The 20,987-nt window shown below is 44.1% G+C and overlaps 1 protein-coding gene across 2 annotated transcripts in view; it reads left to right on the top strand.

The window, feature by feature from the left end:
• The first annotated feature begins 14,431 nt into the window (after positions 1–14,431).
• FAM107B (family with sequence similarity 107 member B) overlaps positions 14,432–20,987 on the top strand; it is a 59,102-nt gene continuing 52,546 nt past the window's right edge. Inside the window, exon 1 of one of the 2 annotated variants that reach the window (XM_066182751.1) lies at positions 14,432–14,576. The gene's annotated coding sequence lies outside the window, so the exon portion shown is untranslated. The remainder of the gene's footprint in view (positions 14,577–20,987) is intronic. The other variant, XM_066182748.1, reaches the window with a different exon arrangement.

Genomic DNA, 20,987 nt, shown 5'->3' with positions numbered 1-20,987 from the left:
GAAGCAGAATGAGACAGAGCTTCGATTTAGTGGTGTTCTTTTCTGACAAGGCTGAGAAATGTCATCTGTCACTGAGCAATGAAGCTCAGAGAACTCATCTAAGATTCTTCCTGTTCAGATCAGTTCTTTAGAAGCAAGAGGCTCCTACCACACACACCAAAAAAAAAAAAAAAAAAAAAAAAAAAAAAAAAAAAAAAAAAAAAAAGTCCTTCCAAGCTCCTCATGCCTTTCACCAAAGCTTTTCACTGCCATATTTGCAAGTAGGTCACGGTTAGCAGCATCAGTGGGGGAACGTGTTCTGTTACCTGGTCCTGGATGTCGACTAGAGATCTTAAATCTAAGAGAGGCCACTCATGGTGAAGGACCTGCAACAGCAACTCCATGAGAGACAGGTCTCACTGCCTGCCTTGGCCTCAGCTGTGTTGCAGCATGGAAAGGGAAGTGGGAGCCCAGTGTAGAGCCACAGACATCTCTTCATATGGCTTCACTACCAGGTTTCCTTCCACTACAGCTGACCAGGGCTATTTGTTGGGGGTTAGACCAGCTGGTTTCTTTTCATGTGATTACAGCCTTAAAGAGGGAAATGAGTTGTAAAATATGTCCACTGTTTTCTCACATGGAGAAAGATAATGCTTGTGTGTATCCTCTTGCTGGAAAAAAAAGGCCCACAGCATACTCATGGAGCACCTCAACTCATCTGAAGTAACCCTGCCTGAATTTCTAAGTTATTTATAGTTATTAACAGACATTTAAAAAAAGAAACAACACCAGCAAAGCTTTTTATTAGCTTTGCCTCAATAAGATGGGATGCACATTGTGTTTGGAACTTTAAAAGTTTTATACCACTTTCAGTCTAAAGGGAGGCCTGATTGTGCCCTGTCCAGATGAATGTCCAGCTGTGAACCTCAGTCTTACCTAGTCCTGTGTGTGCTGAGGGAGTCAGACAGACTTCCTAAAGCTGAGTGAGACAATTTCAAATTAAGACATTTAAAAGGAGGCATTGCAAGCTGGACCTGCACTGGAGATGTGAGAACTCAGAGTCAACTAGGCACATCAGGATTTGATCTTGGCTCCCTCACCTTAAGAAAATACCCTAAATTCTGAATTCTTACTATTGTGAGGTGAGGTAGGATAAGCTGATTATAATATTGTGTAGATTTTCCCAGGAATGCCATTGTTGCTGAAACTGGTGTGAAAATTCTCACAGAAACCCCTTGGCTCAGGTGCATGAGTTTTCTTTGTTTTCTAGTCAAAATCCATCTCACTGGAAAATTCCCAGTCTTGTCTTAGCATTATCCTGATAATTTTAACCCATGGACACACAACTGCAGGTGCATTTTGTTTTCCAGAACTGGCCAAGAAGGAACCAGTGCCTGCAGTTTTGCTAAGCCCCATGAGAGGCACAAATTATTCTCTCCTATAACTGAGGACAGAAAACCACACTCACAGTAATTTGCAGGTACAAAAGAAGAAAATATTATAAAAAAGGAAGAAAAAAGTCAAGGCCCTGTCACAAAGCAGGGATCTGTGTCTGTCAGGTTCAAATCCATATTCAGAGTGTGAAAGAGCACAGAGGAGTGAAAGGAGAAGGCATGGGTGAGAAAGAGAAGTACCTTCAAGCAATTTAAAGCTGTGTCAGGAAAGCAAGCTGAGGAGGTAAAAGATATTGTGGAAGGCTGTGTGATATTTAATGAACTCCTTGCCCTTGACATCTGCTACTGACCAAAGAGCTGGGCACAAAACATTCTACAGCTGAGCCTACAGAAATTAAATCACATTTGCTGCCTTTGTGAGGTTCTTTCATTCTAATAATAAAAGTAGCAAAATTCTACTCATGCTACCACTCTTAATTCATGGCACTTCTGATGCTGGAAAGCCCAGCTCCTGTGTGAGTGCCAAAGAATCCATGTAGCAATCCAAGTCCATGAGCAGGGATGTGGGATCTGACATGGATTTTTCACACCAAAACCCAGGTGGGCCAACCTCAGATGGTGTCACAGAATCATAGAATAGCCTGGGAGGCTTGGTGCTGTCATGTCCCCAGGTAGAGCACCTAGGGCAGCAGTGCTTCAGCTCACGGATCCCCCCAAGAAGCAGATCTTGTGTTGCTGTACTTGTTATAGCACTGAGGGATGCATGGATAAATTTGTCCTTTAACACAGCACGTTTGTGAACAGGCAGACCTCAGTCATACCCCTGCTCAGCTGCCTTTTCTCCAAATAGCAGCTGAGTTTCAGCCTTTTCTGCCTCTCTTTGTGAGGCAGCTGCTCCATCCCTTGACTTCAGCTGTCTTCCTCTGCATCTTCTCCAGCTCCACCAGATCCCCACTCTGATACATCAAAGCTGAGACGAATTGTGCTGGGTTTGTCCTGCAGAGCCTTCTGACTCGTGTGACAAAGGGACACTGCGCAAATTATGAGTCACACAACCCTGGCTGATACAATTTGGAGACCAAGAATTATCTCTAACTCATAACATATTGTATATCAATTATTCCATAATTAATAAATGTTTCCTCATTTGTTTGTTTTAATTTCTGCAATCTGTTCATGAATAGTTTGTGAATAAAAATAGTACAAAATCCAGGGAACAAATTGTGCATGGAATTATCTGCTGGGCTCCCTTTGTCATGAGTTTCTTGCCCTTGATTTAGTTAAAATGGCACTCTAACTTCTTGCACATTCCTTGTTTTTAATCACAACCTTGTGAGAATCTCCTGGAAATACCTTGCTTGCCTGTTCCTAACAAAACAGATCAACTTGCAGCTGGATTTAAGTACACTAGTGATGAGAAAAGCATTTCATTGTTTCATCTAACTACCCCCCTCTCCTTGTTTCCTTCCACTGTGAACTCTCTAGTTAGCAGATTATTTCCTACACCAGAAAAAAACCATCAGGCCTTTGGGAAGACTCCAGCTCTGCTAGGAAAGCTGTTGTGCTGATGGACCAAATACTTCCAGCTCTACCCTTTTTGTCTGTCCTTTCTTGCCATCACCTCAGCACATTCCCATGGTCCCAGGCACCCAAGCAGATTTGCAGACCCAAGTCCTGTATCCTGTAGTCAGACATAGAGCTGTACCAGGGGATTATAGTATCCAGTAATTTAGGAATTGGCTGGAACTGTTGTGTCATATATGAAATATGACAATCTCCCAACCCACATGTACTATTTATTAATGATGGTTGAGATGGGAGAAGATAAACTGATGATATAGATATTCATGCTCTAGAGCCCTGAATGACCTAAAATGTCAGAAGCACAGAAATTTAGCCTAATTCCATAGATCTAAATAGCTCAGGATTCTTTTAATTGGGTTATGTATTTAGTTTAAATGAGCATGAGATGGCTCTAAGTAGTCCCTGAATAATAAGATTAACAAAGGAGATGGATTGAAACCAGAACCAGAACCATTCGTCTAACACCTCCCAGTCAGACACTTTTGATTATATCCCCGTCATTCCCACTTGGGATTTTGCAAACAAAAATTTGGCATATGCTGTCATATGCAAACAGGGCCTCAGGTTCAGTGCTTGGACTGGTAAAATCGTGTTTGTATGCAAGATGTGGCAGGTCCTAGGAGGGCTGGTGACACATGCTAAGCTTCAGCTTGCTCCCTCTGATCCCTTGATCTCAGTGGTCTCTGAAATGAAATGTGCCACAGGGAACACTTTTGTCAGCCTTTTTCCATTCACTTAATTGCTAACAAAATGTGTGTCTCCACTCTGGATGCTGTGAGACCAGGACAATGACATCAGTGGACAAAACCAAGGGGCCATGAGTAAACACTACTGAGCTTCCCTCTCCAAAATTCATTCTGTTAACACATACATAAATTAGAAAAAAAAACATTGATTTTCCATTCTGTCTCTTTCTGGGAATGAACACACGGAAAAACACCACTCATAGGAGATGAATGAAATATCTCTCCACTGCCATTAAGTCCAGGGAATACAGACAATGAGAGACACACAGGGAAGTGCTTGGTGTTACAGGCAATGGAAATGACATTTATCCAGGCTTAAATGCATAGGAAGCTTCCATAAGGAAGAACAAACAGAATCACCCACATCACAGGGTCTGCCCAGGATCACCCAAAGTCTGACATCAGTTTTTCTAGGAGAATTGGTATTTCCAAAAGAAGATTTCTTTTCCCCTAGAAACAGGTTTTTAGATGAAATGGAAATATTTGTTAAAAGTTTTAAGAAGGCATGTGGGTTGCAGTTAATACATGAACAAGTCCTGAAAGAAATCTTTGATTTTAAACTGAAACAAAATTGTTTGCAATTTTTCGTTTAAGTATTTTGCAAGAAAGCCAGAAATTATGTCTGAACAGCTGTTTTTATCAGATCAGAGTCAGCTTGAGTATTGTATGAGTACCAATAAAGACAAATTTGCAGCTCAGTGTAACTCATCTCAGAGGAGTTTATATAAACTCCTGCCAAAACCCACCCAGTAACTATGTCCATCCAAGTGGTGCACTTTCCCCTCATGATTTCCCCAGCAGCTCAAGGACATTTAGTCTGAGTAAAGACTAAATGCTTTCTGCAGGGCCATGATGGTGAATGAATACACTGGGAAAACTCCACTCTTTTCTACAGCCAAGTTGTTCTTTCTCTCACTTCTAGGACTGTATTTTTCTTAAGATTGATTTCTGATGTTTTCTAACCATCTTTTATTTCCACAGGACGCTGAAGTGAATTATTTCACTTCTATGCTTCCAGGAAAAGCCAGCAGGAAGCCCTTTGTTTCCCTTTCTTCCTCCTTTGTGCTAAGGGGATTTATTTAATACAGCTGGGAGGTCAGGCCCCCAGAGGTCTATTTGTACGTAATTCTACAACTGCCTTGCATTATAAAAGAATGCAAATGCAATATGTATTGACTCTATGGGTCACAGTGGCACATCTTGTTTGGGGAAATATTGAAGTTATCTACAAGTACATAAATAAGAGAGTACACTGAAGTATGCTGTATTTACAGGGTGCCTCTGCCTTAGTTAATAACACAGAAGAAATAGGTGATCAAAACCAGAACACAAATGGCATAAATTTGAGGGAATTACACGGAGATAATTCAGATTTAAATCCTCTGATAAAAGGGGACACAATTTAGCAAGATGAGTCCTGTAGCCATGTAAATGAGAGCAGAGCCTTTTATTGAACCTATTTGTTTCAGTAATTGTTGTGAGGCAGCCCCCTCACCACTCAGCCTTTCATCTTTCTTTAAAAAACACTCTGAAGCTTTTTTTGAAGTGAAATTATTGTTTTGATGAACCCTGCTAGAAACTAAAGCAGGATTACAAAGCCAGAATTGTAATAAAGGCTACTGGGTACTTAGGGAGAGATGAAACTTCACTTTGATTAAATTGCAATTTGTACTATTTTTTCCAGTCGGCCAGGAATTGTGGACTTAACAAAAATTAACAACCTCTTGCTGATTTTGAGGGGGCTTGGGTTAAACAATACTGCTGAGATCTAACACCAGAGAAGCCTATAGAAGTTTGCCTCCATTGACCATAGGTTAATGTGTCCTTTAAGTAGAATTGTATTAAGCAATAGTGATTAACATTTACAAAAAACCTTACTAACCAGGGCACAATAAGATTATTGAGCTTTGAAATTTCTTGCCAAAAGATACTGCCACAGTCTCACTAGAATTCAAGGGGAGGCTGGACAAGTCCAAGGGAAAAAAGATTGATGGAGGGTTGTATCTAGAAATCTTCACCTATTTGTAGAAAATAGTAGAAATCTTCAGTCAGTTCAGGAGACTGTGAGTATCTAGAGATTGTGAGTGGAGTATCATGTATGTTTGCCCATTTCCTGTATCTTGTATCTACCCCTTGGAAACTTACTTTTGTAAATGGGTTGTGAAAGATTTTTAACCTAAACACTACAGCCACGCTTTACAGACTTTTTATGTCTTTATACTATGATTGGTCAGGAGAAAGCACAAGAAAGGTTCCCAAGAGGATCCTGTGAGGCCTGCCCCGGGACAAGCAGTGGTTCCTTGGGCTGGCAACGTAGGCTGAGGAAGGATGATCTGTGTGTAGTCCCACCATGCCCTCAGATGAATGCTCCTCTTTCTGTTGTTTGACATCCCAATCCAGCCCAGCACAAATTAATGATCTAGCAAACAGCCCACATAGATGGCAGCAGCAATGAGACAGATTGTTGATTTCCCACCAGAGATGACAAAATTCACTCTGTATTTGGAGCTGGGTGAACAATAAACTTCTCGTAGACAAAAGGAAATGCTGTGCAATAAACATAATGAGATGTTAATGCATTATTAGAATAAGTCAATCAATGTTATGTTGAGTCAAACTTCCATGTAACCTTGGTGTGGGTTTACAGATTCCATTAATTTGATTCCTAAATGCACATTTTCCCCTGAATGAAATAAATCCTGTTTCTTCCCATTTATCCTCGTGAAAATATAAAGCTATGAATAAGTCACCCACCTAATAGTGTTCAAACATTATTTTTATATTTGCATTAAGTCAACATGCAATGTAAAGCTTTTTCCAGAGAAAGGGGTCTCACAAAAGGTGAGGTTCAAGACGGGCCAGAGCTCAGCCAGGACCTGCAAAGGTGGACTTGGGTGCTGTGGGGTGTGTTTAAGACCACAGAAAGTGACAGCAGTTGTCTCAAGTTGCTCCAGGTTACTGGAACTTGGAGCAGATACTGATCCAACAGGAGCACTAACAGGCTCCTTTTCTCACCCTTTATTCAGTATAATAGGATGACTCCACTAATGGGATACTTTTGTTCACGGAGTTATAAGATGGACTAACTCATCTCCATCAGCACTGATGTGTTGAAACTCATCCAGCAATCCAAAATGTAATTTATCTGCCTAACACAGAACGATGTTAAGATAAGCTTGTCCCTTTTCCATTTGCTCTCTGACATTCATTGATCTCATAAATTAAATGTCTTTCCTGCATTTTGGCACAGCCATGAAGCAACTCCCAAGGACTTCTGTGGTAGGCTGGGGACTCTAAAGTGACTTACCCAATACCTTTCCTAAGGTTGTCACCTGAATTGTCATACATGTTGTCCTTTGCAGATAGAAATACTGACAAGTAGTTCTACTGACAGGCAGAACTTTCAAACTGAGTTTTAGAACTGATTGTAGAGAGATAACAGTCAACATTAGTAGGAGTGGTGATATGTTTTTCCTTTGGAAACCACATGAAAATCAGGAGACTGGCCTGAAAATGCTTCACTCTTGAGTAGTCATGTTTACCTTATGTAGAAATAGTTTATTTCATTTCATGTTCACTGGGGAAGCCACTTTTTGAATTGTATTCTCCAATAATTGAGGAGACGTGCAGGATTAGATCAGGATTTATAATGAGGGGAGAGCAGCCCTGAGGCAGATGCTCTTAAGCAGAGCTATAATTTACTGGCAACCTTATCTAAGATATGGTCAGTCAATAAGAAAGCCTCAGAGGACTTCAGCGTAGCCACAGCGTCAATCAACCTGCTGATTTCTTCAGAAGGAATACCAGCTGGTTACTAAACCACAGGGTGCAGACAATAAAATTGAAGAGTTAGGGACAGAATAATGATTTATTTCAAGTGGGAAACCAGGAAAATAGTTGGAAACCTATTTCAGTTAATTGCTTGCTTTGCTGTCATTACTCCATTACTATTTGTAGCAGAATTGGTGACAAGAGACTCAGCTGAAATTCTAAACTGATTAAGCTGAAATGGACCTACTGTGCTCACACCGTGCCTTCACTACCCATTGCTGAAGGCTCTGATACAGCATTCCCCATATTTTCTTTCTCGATTTACACAATACACTAATACACAACCCAGCTTCTCAGCCATGGTTGGAAGTGCAGACTATGCCTCTGCTTTCCTCTGGGATTCTATCCCATTTACTTTGTCTCTTCAGTTTCTTCCCACAGTTCTCCCTATGTGTCTAGAGGACCAAGGCAAGCACTCCCATGATGAATGACTCACTGAGAAAGAATCAGGTAGACTTTGAACTTATTTTAGCACAACTTCCCCAGGAAGAATGACCCCAGAAATCCCAACTGCACGCAAGACTAAAGATAATCCAGGCAGAATTTTATGGTGTGACTGCCTAAGACAGGCCTGAGCCAGTTGGAGATGCCATGTGGTGATCACAGACCCAGTTATGGAGTGGGTACACATTCCAGTGTGCAACCTGCCTGTTACTGGGACAGTGAGAACCTGGAGCTCTGACTCCTGTTCCCAGAACTGCTACTAGCCCAGTGTGTTGGCTTGGAAGTCTCTGTCACCCCTACCACTTCTCTAATTCTGCCATCCTGTGGCTTTTTTTGTATTTATGGAAATTATGGAAAAACCAGAGCAGCTTGGCTATACTAAGGATTTCCAAGTGCTTAGCAACTGTTGTGGTGTGATAAATTGGGCTAACCTGCCCATGCAAGGGGATTTGCATACACACAAAACTATTTTGGCGTGGACCCACCAGTTCTGCAGAGCCTGCATAGAAGGTCTGAGATGCTGAGCTTACTCAAGACTCTCTGCTTGGCACAGCATAACTCATAATGTTCATGGATTTCTGCACAGTAAATCCCACATAGAAATATGGGGAACTCAACACTAAGAGATTCAACTTTTGCTTTAGATATCAAAGGCCAGCAGGTGGAGGTTTTTTTTTTTCTTTCTTTCACTTTATTTTTAGGAATGGTGATCTCTAACTCTCCTCTTAAGTTAAACTAGGGTTGGAAGTTGAAAATCTAGTTTTTCATTTCTAAATTAGACATGCTTATATATTTTGGGCATGAATTTTCCTCCTAGTAGCTGATACTGTAGGATATCAATAACCATGGTGTTTGCAGCATGCCCATGGTTATTGATATCTTACAGTATCAGCTACTAGGAGGAAAACTAACTCTATCCCAGCCAAAGCAAGGACAAGTCATTAGGTTTGACCAGCACTTTGAGATCCTGTGATGGAAGATGCTGTAGAGTCTTGATCCATGTGCATGATCCTCTGCACGTGTGTATGTGGCCCATTGAAAGTCCCCAGAGTGCAACCATTGCTGCACAAAAGACAGAAATAAAGCTACTTGTCCCTTGCAATTTGCATGTCCTTTATGGCTTAGAGCACAGAGAATATATGCCCATCTCTCCTTTCATGGAGGAAGGAGCACTTGACTATTTCTTGTAGTGGGAAATGATATGAGATTGTCTGTTCCAATTGCTGTAGGGCCACCCCAAGTACAATCTGCTAACAGCCTGTCATCCTGGGTAAATAAACCAGCTTGGGAATGGAAAAATTTGCCCAGCCTGCACAACAGTCCAGCTGTGTCCTGGTCAGAGGCAGGGACAGACCTCCTCGGAAGTTTTGTCTCACGTTTTCTGGGTCTCCAGCTATTACAGCTGTATTTCCACAGACCTTCCTGTGTCATCCCTGGGAAAACAGCTGGCCATGTGTTTGTAGGCCCAGTAAAAGCAAAATTCCTCATGATCTCCACAGGAGCAGGAGCAGGAGCAGTTTCCAAGCCCTCACCAGGCTTTGTTGCTCCATCTCATCTAAGAGGCAGGCAGAAACACAGACTCAGTCTAACGTGAGGGTTGTGGCAATTTTAGCAATGACTTAATTAGCTGAATGGGGCTTTCTGTGTCAGACATGACTCTCGAGAAGTCAAATGGAGAGGAATTCTGGTATCATTACTTGCAGCATCTCAAGGCTTTGGTCCTACTGAGGATGCCGGTAACGTGTTGTTGAGTCTGTTAAAATGTTCTGCATTATAACCCTAAGCCCACTGTAAACGTATGTTTGAGGATCTGATTTCCCCAGAAAAGTGCCACGGAATGCTAGGCACTGTGTATCTGTATTTTACATAGGATGTGTATCCTTTCCACAGATCCTGTGTCCTTCAGGATCAAACTGACACGTGGGCTCAGAGATCTTGGTGCCTGCTTACCTCTGCCAGTGCCAGGGGTAGTTTGTTTTACCAGAATAATGTAAGATCACTATAATGACATGAGAAGGCAAGCAAAGGCACAGAAAAATGGCAAGATTAGGGGAGAAGGTGGCCAGAAAACCACAATCCAAGCATATCTATAATTTTCTGACCTACTCTTATGAGACCTTGAGATTCTAGAGGTCAATATCTAATTTTATCTGAAGATGAACCTCACTTAGTGTCTTCTATCTGCAAGTTCAAATGGTGTCAGTAAGGAAGTCACAGTTATTTTCTCCATTCCACTAGACCAGAACTTGAGGTAAAATAAGTCAGTAGTGGAGTGGAGTCAGAGTCAGTAGTGGAGGCAATATAAGAAGATGCGTCTTAAGTCCTAGCAGAGGGAATGCAGAACAGCTTTTCAGAGCCCAGACTACAGGCAGGGATAAAATAGTGAAAAAAGTGATCAAATGAAACTCTGCTTTTGGAAGGTAAATTAAATCCCCTTTTTTTCTGCAGCCTGGGGAATGAGCATGTTTCGGATCCAACTGTGTGACATTAATCACAATATGGAATATTTGAGCCAAAGGTCATCCACAGGGGGGCAACTATTAACATATGGGATTTATCTGTCTACTTCTTCCATAAAGATGCAGTGTGCTGGGTAATTAAACTCCTGAGTGCCAGTGTGGAGTGTAGTCTGTTTTTTTTCCACTGCTCTTTGTGATTCGATCCAGAACCATTTCCTTTCACTGTGTACTCAGAAGGGGAAGAAGCAAAGGTGGCATCCTGATCTTCATTATTAATACACAGGAAAACTTGGAGGAAATCCCTTTTATGCCCCTGGCTTTGTGTAAAGAAAACCCTGCAAGCCCCGAAGTCATATTGTTCAGCTCCTATATATATGTTCATCTATGTGCATAGCAGATGTTTCTTCAAATATGTAACTGATGTTTCTGAAGAATTGTAGTACGGAAAAACATCCAGAGCGACCTGCATTCCCATTGATTTACTTCTATTAAATTAAAAATCTAGAAAATAAATTACATTTAAAGTGGCTACAGGGGAATAAAGAAAACCACAGTCTCCTATGATTCAAGTCAGTGTTTGCAAAGGGGAGCAGGCAATAGGGAGGCATTTTGCCACTTGGGGTGAAGGAATTACACAAAGCTAAAGTAATTCTGAGGAAGGCATCTAGCTGAAGCTGGTCAGGTGCTGCCTTGTACAACCAGCAGAAGCATTTCCAAAGCAGTTAGTCCAGTTCTAACATAGACATTTAGGGTAGGAGGCACAAATCTCTCTCTGAGGGTACCTACCTCTTCCCCAGCCTTCATGACCTGCGTAGACGAGACGTCTGCCTGCAGACAGCTAAAACTAAGGTAGGGGAATCCCACAGCAGCTGACTCCACTTGTGTCTACCCCTATAAAATATTCCACTTTGTTTCTGCTACAGTAAAATTGTTATTACTATTATTTAAGGTTATAATGTGGTAACACTCAAAGGCTAGGTATGGTGCAGGCATGGCTTAAAATGCAATTCCCTGCCTCACGAAGAGGGATTTAAATTAAAGGATGATTTTGCTTTTAATTCTGCAGTTCGACTAAAAGAAAAAACAAACAGCAACAGGCAATTAAAATACATAAGAATTGATTCATGTGACATCAAAATGCCAAAGTACATATTACAAATGTCCTGTGACGATCATATGATAGAATGTCTATGCACTTTTGGCTATAATATTAACAAGAAGGGAATTTTTTCATATTATTTCCAGTGAATCATTCTGTCTAAAGTGCAGCCAGTGTATTAAATTTTTTTTTATTCCAATACACTGCTTTTCATTTAAAATAAAATGGTAATGTTTTACATTTATATATTGCTTTTCATCTAGAAAGATCCCTGAGGCTTTTTTGAGTGCTTTCTAGAGTTTCAGTACCCACAGCGCTAGGGGGAGAAGGTTCGTCATGAGTAAAACACAGTTGTGGCCAAATTTCTTCATCACATGAACCATGGACTGTAATTTTCATGTGGGCAAAAGGCACATACAATGTGCCTTAAAGAAGAAACAGGAATTCCAGGAATCTGAGTGGCTCACTGATGGGAGACAATGCTGACCACTCATGTTCCTCTCTTAGGGGCTGCAGCTGAGCTGGACTGACCCATTCCCCTGCCAGGGGTCTGAGGTACCAGGCAGCTCTTGCACCAAAACCAGGCAATGTGATGACTCAAGTTATCCCTTAAATTGCTCGTGAGATGTTTGACTCAGACCTATCATTTGACCACTGTCTCTTGTGAGGCACGGAGTGAAGAATTAAGACAATGGGATAACAGATTGATCTCGGCCATTTCTGGTCTTCGGGTGTGTCCTTGGTGAGTCCTTTCAACTTTCTGCCCCTCACAAATCTTTCCCTTTCTTGCTTCAGCAATAGTTTTCAGGTCTGGATACAGCCATGGCAGCTTAGGAGATGCACAGCATTACAGTAATTTCACAAAACACAAGATAATTCTGTATGCGTGTGGACTTTGTTAAATCTGTACCTGCCAACATTGCCCCAATGCCACACACTTAAACTGAATGTAACTCTGGAACAAAATACCATGAAAAATGCCCGTGCTCCTTTGACAAGCCATGGCAAGAGATGCCAAGTTTTTTTTGTAATTTTGCTTCAGAAAAGTGTTACATGCCATTTAAAGGTGTGGATGTGCAGGATCTGTTGGGAAGACCATACATATCCCAACAAAATAGCTGCCTGAGCTGAGGAAGGGTTGGGAAACAGTGATGTAACGTGTCAGATTTCAGAGCAGGGACAACTGCCTGTGCAGTGTCTAAGGCAACAGAGATAAAAAACTTGATCAGGGCTACTACAAAGTGTCTTTAGAATACAAATTGTTAATGCTTGCTTACAGAAATGATATGGAGAGGTCTCTAAGGTCAAGAATGCAAAAGATAGGGAAGACCAGCATTCTGCTGGCCTTGCAATAATTTTATTTTGTTGCTGTTTGCAATTTTCTGGCCATAAACTATTTCCCCCTCCCATGCTTCAGACGGAGGGTTGCTCACAGACCAGGGAACTAATCAATATTTATACTGCCTCATTCATCCTGGCACAGAATTTTACCACATTTATTTTTAAAGAGTCAATTTTTATGAGGTTTTCTCCATACAGTGTCCATGAACACCACATCAGAACAGCCATATCTCACAACTCTCCTGTAAAGGAAGGGGTGCAGAGGAATGAGGCTGCTCATTGCCAGGGCTGACACTGTGAACATGGACAACACAAATCGTTGTCCAGATTGGCATGTCACGAGGGACTTTTGGAGGAGCATTAGGTATTTTTTAACATTTCATTTGTTCACAGGACAGCTCTGATTATGTATGCAGGTGCTTGGCAGCGGGCTTGAATGGAACCAGATGTGACAATGGCCACTGGTGCCCTGGATTTCATCTATTTCCTAGGCTTCAACCCAACTGCCGTTTATTCCTGTGGAAGAACAGCTGCACACAAAGACCTGAAAAGTCTTTTACTACATACTAGCACTCAGGATTTCAACCTTGCCTCACAGAAAACGTGTTTCTCCAAACTCACTCGCTGCCCTTCCCATCCTGGGGCAGAGGGTTATTTAGGATGAATTCGGTGGAAATAGCTCCATCTACTGAGCACCCAACACGCTTCCTGCTGGGACCTCTGGGTCTGGGGGTTTTGCAGGGGAAGGGTCTGTCTCCACAGCCCAAGGGATGCTGAATCCTTAGGTCCTCAAATTCCTGAGCTCCCCAGATGAGGCTGAAGCTTCTCATCCCTGAGATGATTCCGGTCGCTGTGCTGTGATTCAAGTCTTCTGTTTTGAAGAAACGCAAAATAATCCCAGGGATAAATACACAAAATAAATCTGTTTAATCCCAGTGTGTACCCCAGTGCGTAAACATACATTTCATCCCCAAACGTCTTTGTTTGGGTTCATTCCCAAGTCTGTGCACGCTATGGCGTGTCCCAGATTCTTTCTCATGTCCCCATCGTGCGATGCTCACTCGGAGACAGATTTTGGGTACACTGCACACGTGTTGGCTGGCTAGCCGACCGTGACCTCTTGGCCTCCAACTTGGATGAGCACCTTAATTCCTACAGAATGAACGGTGATAACATCCCCAGGCACAGGGCTCTGGGAAGGAACCCCTCGGGAAAGTTACAGGCAGGCACAGCTGGGAAATTCTTTTCCATGGAAGGAGAGATGGCTCCCGCAGGTGAGCGGGGCCGCTCATCGCACCCACAGCCCCGGCAGCACTTGGAGAACCACCCGTGGCTGCCCCACGCGCGTTGTCCCTCCCGGGGCGGGGCGGGCCGGCCCAGGCCGCCACACGGGCCCAGTTTTTCCCCCGTTTCCCTCGGGATTTCCCTCCAGCCATCCCCGCCACCCCGGATTTTTCCACGCCTGACAACAAAGGAGGCGGCGGGGCGGCCGCGGCGGTGACTCAGCGCCGGGCCCGCCCCCGGCCCGCCCCGCCGCTCCCCTCAGGCGCGGCCGGGCCGGCTCCGCGCGTGTGGCGGGGTCGGGCGGACACTCCGGCGGCACCGGGCGGGCGGGCAGCGGCCGCTTCTCTCCGTCCCCCCTCGGCTCTCCCTGCCCTCGTCCCCCGCGCTGCCGGCCGGGCAGAGCCGCCCCGCCGAGGTAGGTTCTGTGTGTGCTCCGCACACAAAGGCGCTGGCGTGGAGGGACGGGATATCCCAGCCGGGGGAGTGGGCTGAGGGACGGCGGCTCCCGGCTCGGGGGGGGGGGGCACCCGCGCCTTCCTTCGTGAAAGGAAACGCGGGGAGTTCGTCGTGGCTCTGCATTAATTAAAGGGGGAGCAAGCAGAGGGGTGTGCGGGGCTCCGGCGGTGCTGCCGGTCCCGCCGCCACCCGTGAGTGTCCCCGGCTCGCCGGGGCCGTGGGACCGGTGGGTGTTCGGCGTGTCCTTGTGGGTAGCTTTGATCCTTGGGTGACTCTTGCGGTCGTGGGAGCACCCCCATAACACCGCGGGATCCGTGGGTGCAGGCCGGCAGGACTGGGGGAATGGATGGTGGTGGACGGGAAGAGGAGTTAGAAAAGCAAACAAAAATGATAAATATTTTATTTCCTATACGTGGTTCTCTGTAAAATGAGCATCCAGAGCAGCTGAACTTCTGGTGTGGGCAGTGGATGTCTTCTTACAGCTCTTTAGAACAAGTAGAAGCTGGGAGCGGGACAAGCCCCGAGGAGCTACTTCTCCTGTGCTCCCACCTGGGTCTGTCAGACTCTCCCTCAAGGAGCCCGGGAATTCAAATGTCCAGGTTTTGCTGTGCATTGGGTTGAAAGGCTGCGAAGCTGGCCAGGGAGACTGCACAGAGAAACGCGTTGTGAGGGTGCATGAGGGGAAGGGATGCAGTACGGGAGCTCTGTGTGCCTGAACTACTTGTTTGCTTCAGCCATTGGATTTTTTTCATAGCTTAATGAGTTCTGGCATAAATCGATACTGTGCAAATGTGGTGTACGGCCGTGGCTGGCATTGGAGCAGCATTGGCCCTGTAAGCCCAAGGCATGGTTGTGGTGAGCGCTAAGGAACGGCAGAAACATGTGTACTTGGGGGATTTCGTTGGGAATTCACATGGTCAAACAGAAATGTAACAAAAGGAGGAAAAGATGCTTCTGTGTGAGCATAGTGTGGTCGCGGTGTATGGTTTGTGGTGGGAGTATTGTTGAATAACTCTGGCAGTGGTGCTGCTCAGCGTTGTGGTACGTCTGTGTGTGCACTGAGTCCTGTAGCACCACTCAGGACATTCAACTTTCCTTGACTTGGCAGAGGAGTCTGGAAGGATGTTGCTGAAAATGAGAATGACTGCTTGGGGATCTGGTTGGCAATTTGGGAGGCATTTAAACTGCCTTTAATTTCCTTGTGATATGAGCAGGACACTGGGAATCTGTTGCTTTATTGATGGATGTCTTCCTACGGACAGACAGTGTGTGCTCTGAATGTGATGGCTGCTTGTTTGGTGTCAGCGATATTTGCTTAGGGACAATAAACAATTGTTTGCTGAGCTTTATTATAAAGAACCAGAAATTCCCCATATCTCCTGAAACAAAGCCTTTTTTGTCTTAATGCAACTGTGGGCCAATTTCATGCTTGGTGTAGTTCCACTGACGGTGGTGGAGTTTTGCCAGGGATGATTTTGGCAGGTGAAATGTCACTTCTGTGTCCATAATGCTCAAGAGTAATGTCACTATATTGTCTTCAGTATTTAAGTATTGTTAATTAAAATGGCATGCTGATGCTTCCCAAAAGTTAGAAGTGGGAGAATCATCTCATCAGGTCCTCACAATACTTTTCCTCTTGCTTTCTCCTTTCTGCTTCAGGTCTCATATCCCTTAATTTATTCTCTTCCTTCTTTTTCACTCTTAGCATCTTTCTTCTCTCTTCAAAATTAGGAAGTTTCTCTGAAGTCCACTTCACCTGCAAGCCTTTAGAGGTTTTGAGCCTGTGTTGAGCCCTGCACTCCTGGGTAAGTGAAGGGCCATGTGGCAGCTGCAGTTGGGTGCGCTTCCTCGCACGAGCTCTCCTCCACAATCTGATCTGTGTGGTGGCTCTGGTCAGTGCATTTGCTGAAGTGGCAGATTGTTTGTCAGAGTCACGCAGTGGAACAGCCTGGCTCGAGAGACAGTGATAGACTGGGCTGGGGGTGGGGGAGTCTCTCAGTTTTTACACACTGCCTATACTCGGGACATTGAGAAACTGGTTTTGAGACCACTCCTTCATGACTTCAGTAAGGACATGGAAATTACCTAAAAATTGGGGCAGAAAGAGAAATGGAGAAAGAGAGAAGGAAATAATCATGTTTGCTAGCTGTGGGAAGACGAGTGGAACTGTTTAACCAGTAACTGGCTCTAACAGAACTTTGGCTCTGTCAAAGTTTCAAAGAAAATATTTGATTGAATAAAGCTATGTTATCTTTGTATGCAGTTAACAGTATTAAATACATGTGGCCAACTCTTAATCTGTTCTGGGGCTGTGGTAGTTGTAAACAGTCAGTTTCAATGCTCAGCTTCTGCTGAACAGTTTTGTATCTGACATCTCTGTGCTGTACAACTTTGGTTCTGTTTGCATCTCCTGAGAACACAAAGCAAGAGTGTCTGACACAGCTCAGGGCTGATGCTGGTCTGACACAGTATGAAAGAGCAAGATACATGCAGGGTCTCACTGTGAAGGGGAAGAAAATGCTTGATGCTTCTTCAGCTCAGTTATAAGTCTAAAGTTTGTTCTGGTTTGGCCAGACCTGGCATGTTTTTGACTGTCAGTGACGCATGGTTTGCAGCACAACAGAATGTTGCAAAGAGCCTGCAACTCTTCTGGAGTTTACTTAAAAGGCATGTGGGTTGGGGTTTTGATGTTTGGTTTTGACACAAGACAGTGGAAGGATTCAGATGTGGAAAGAGAATTGTTCACATGCTAACCTGAACATAAAGCTGCAGATTTGATAGGAAAAATGTACTTTCAGAAGAAAGAGAAATTATCTGTTTAGAACTGCATTTATAAGTGATACTTCAGCTTCCCATGTCTTGCATGCTCATGGCAGGCTTATCTCTTTGAATGCTTCGTTTATATTAATCTTTTTAAAACCATGCTGAAGGAATACCATGTGTTCCTGTTGTGGGGAAGACAACTTTCCTTTGCAGATGGGGAATAAAAAGCATAAGCAAGAAAATGAGTTGCCTGTGACCACATAGGAGCTGTGTAGTGGTGGAAGAACTTGAGCTCGTGTGTCCTGAGCTGTTGGCTGGTGTTGAAATGAAAATACTGCCCCTTCCAGAAGGAGTGGGAGAAGAGGCACAGCCCAAAAGGCACAGTGTGAAAACTGGTTGGGTTACCTGGCTGTGATGTACTCATGGGTCTTCCATCTCAGCCGTGCTGGTCTTTGTTAGACTGTGGAAAACAAGGGTTTTGTGGGGATAAGTACTTAAACAATGAGATTCAGCATGCACAGGAGAGAAGAGAAAAAAGAAAGGGACGTTTTTCTTCTCCTTTCTATACCTGTCTTCAAATAGTGGGTGCCGTTTTTACAGATGGGTCTTAGGGGAGGTCCTTCATGTCCCACTGTACAGTCGTGTGTGAGCAGGTGCCTGCAGAAGGGCAGAGGAGACTTTGCAGAGCCAGGTGAGTCATGGCAAGACCAGGACTGCCTTTCTTTGACCCCAGCAGTTGGTTTGAGTGCAGACCCCCACCCTGAGAGACCAGACTTCTGCTTTTTTTTTAAGTGTTTTCTAGAGGGGTGGCTGTTCTTTGTTGTGATATGCACAGACAGTCACGTAGCTGCTCTTCTCACCTGGTTGCTTTTCTGCTTTGGGTTGTTGGTGTGAAGGGCTGTGGGTGTTGCATGACAGCAGGGAGTGGCCCATGGCAGTTCTGTGGCAGAAATCTTACGGGGCTCTATGAGCATGTAACACTGGTGTATGCAAGAAAAGGAAGGATGTGGTCTTTTCTTCCCTTTTCTGCATAACTCGAAGCACTGAAGCTTACCTGCTGCCTCTGTGCTCTGTAACTTTAGGAAAATTGAAATAATGTTTTTCCTTTCAGTGCCTTGGTGCTTGATGGTTATAATTGTGAAGTCAGTCCTGTTTGTAACTTTGGTTTCAAAACAACTTTTGTGCTGACAGGCTACTTCTTGTGCTTAGGCTGGTGCTGTAAGTTTTGTGCAATGAAGGGTGAGACTCTCACAGGTGGGAGAACAGTGTTTCCAAGGTGTGTCTATACAAGAATAAGTTGCAAAGATTTTGGAGCATTTGTGGGCAGTGCTGTCTGCTGGTCTGTGTCGCATTTTAAAATAACTTTCGAAATCGGTATTTTTTGCACTGGTTTAGCCTGTGTGTGTAGCTGCTGAAAGGGCAGGTTTTGTGGTGACTTGGTGCAGTTTGCTTGTAGCAGAGGTCTTGTGTGCAGTGGAGTTTACTGAGTCTTTAGCAGGTCTTCAGCTTGCTTATCTGGGACAAGGATCCCAGTTTTATGATGTCAGCAGGGAGCACAAATGCAATACCCTTTGCCTTGTTTAGCTTTATTTATCCTAGAAGCAAACCTCCTGGATTTGCTTACATTTTTAAAATGTCTTTGACAACATGAAGGCAGAAGGTTGCCTTTTGTGCACATCCATACTCCTCATCAAGAAAGAAGTAGTGCAGTCATTTAGGAACAGTGGGACAAATCCCCCTCATTTAGATGTGCTCAATTTCTTTATTTTTACATTTATACTGCAATTTTTGGCAGCACATGTTCTTTCAGGATGAACTGTAAAACCTTTGTGCTGTCCTTTAGCAAATCTCAGCCGTTTCCATTTACAGCCTCTCTGTGTGAGCTGCATTAGAGTCCTGTAGAGACCTTGTGATGACAAAGCATGGAAAGTGCTGCTGCTATGAGGGGTATTTTCATATCCCGGAGAACAGTCTTGTTGCTTGTTGGGGTGGGATGGATCTTGTGTTTTACCTTGTACTGGGGAATTACTTACCTTTCTTGTAAGCTATGGAGCTGAAACCCAGGAATTCTTCTGAAGGAGAAACTGCCCTCATGTTTGGCTTCATTTGAAGCAGTCGCTCTGCTTTCTAGTATAATATATTTTAGGCAGGAAAAACTCAGTCTTTAAAGTGTTTTTCTGTAGAGGGGGACTCTCTTTGAGCTTCTTTTCCTTACTTGATTGTTTAGAGTTCTCCTGTGGCTCTTGAAGATGTCCAGTTCACCATGCTTGTGCCCACTGGTGCTAACCACCTTGCCAGGTCAGCACTGTCTGCCCTGAAGGGGAGGCAAACTCTGCCCATCAAAGGTATTTTAATAGTCATGGCATTCAGTGGGTTGGCGAGAGGAGGATGATGATGGCAAGTCATAGAACAATTCCTTTCATTCCTTGCCTGTGCAGTGAGTGGGCATTTGTCAGACTTCATGTACACACAGAGGCTTTTTCTTGTTCTGGTGCTAATAATAAATAGAGTTCACAGCTCTGAGTAGCTGGGACGATGTGGCGAGAAGTGGGTCAGGACCATTCGTGTGTGCATAACTGCATTCCTGATCTAGGCCAGTGCCTGTGCTGGATGCTTCTAAACAAGCTGAAAAGATTTCAAGGAAGCTGGAGTTTATGCTTTCAGCTGGGTGAAGTGCACCTCTAGCTGACTGGAGCACTTAAGGACAGGGCTCAGAGTGAACGATCTGGAGTCGCTTTGCATGTTAGAAGAACCACAGAGGTACAGCTTTACTGTTTAGTACCTCTGAAGAGCAAGGAGTTTCAGTCAAAGTCAACTGTCGTCTTCCTGGCAGGATGACTTGCTGAGCAGCCCTTTGAACATGTACACTGCTCTATTTCACTGGAATATGTCTCTGGTACCTCAGTTTCCTCTGAAGTGTCACTGGGGACAAAGATGACTTGCTGAATGTCGCCTTGCATTGCTGCCACGTCCTTCAGACTTGCTGCAGTGGTTGAGCTCCTTGGTGCCCTTCAAGGAAGAGTGGGTGCCTGGCCTCACCCTGAGATGCTGTTTGGCACTTGGCTGCTGGTAGAAGTAGAAAGCAAATTTTCATCTGAAGCCACTGGGATTTGTTGAATTTATTTTTGGTGAGAATAGGGAGGAGGAGTTTGATGGGTTATGATTTCTGTTATGGTTCTATGCTTAGGGTTTTTTTTTTTTCAGCCTAGAGCTTTTCGAGGTTACTTGTCCTTGAAGAAGATCTATGACATATAAGGCAAGCTGTAATATGCTTGTTTAACTCTCATAATACCTGGCACATCACTGCTGCTCCCTGAAAACAGTCTGTCAGAAATTTATACACAAGTTTGGATGGGAATGGGGGAAAGGACAGGGAAAGAGTCATGGTAGTTTTGCTATTTGGAAGGTGGCGTTTTGGTATCTAAAAGTAAATGGATCTTTTCTTGCAAGCCTCAGGTACTTTTGAGGCCATCCCTGTGTAAGATGCAGAAGCAAACAAGTGCTGGGGGTTGTACCCAGGGTGTTGATGGTGTGGGCAGTGGGCTTTGCCACACGACCTTTGGGAGGTGAGCGTGCTGAGTGGTGAATTGTCTCACCATTCTCCTGT

The sequence above is a fragment of the Chamaea fasciata genome, unplaced genomic scaffold (assembly GCF_029207755.1).
Source record: "Chamaea fasciata isolate MVZ Bird 193981 ecotype frontalis unplaced genomic scaffold, bChaFas1.0.hap1 SCAF_5, whole genome shotgun sequence".
NCBI lineage: Eukaryota > Metazoa > Chordata > Aves > Passeriformes > Sylviidae > Chamaea > Chamaea fasciata.
Note: the sequence above shows the minus strand (reverse complement) of the source record. Positions and strands in the feature narration are given on the sequence as shown.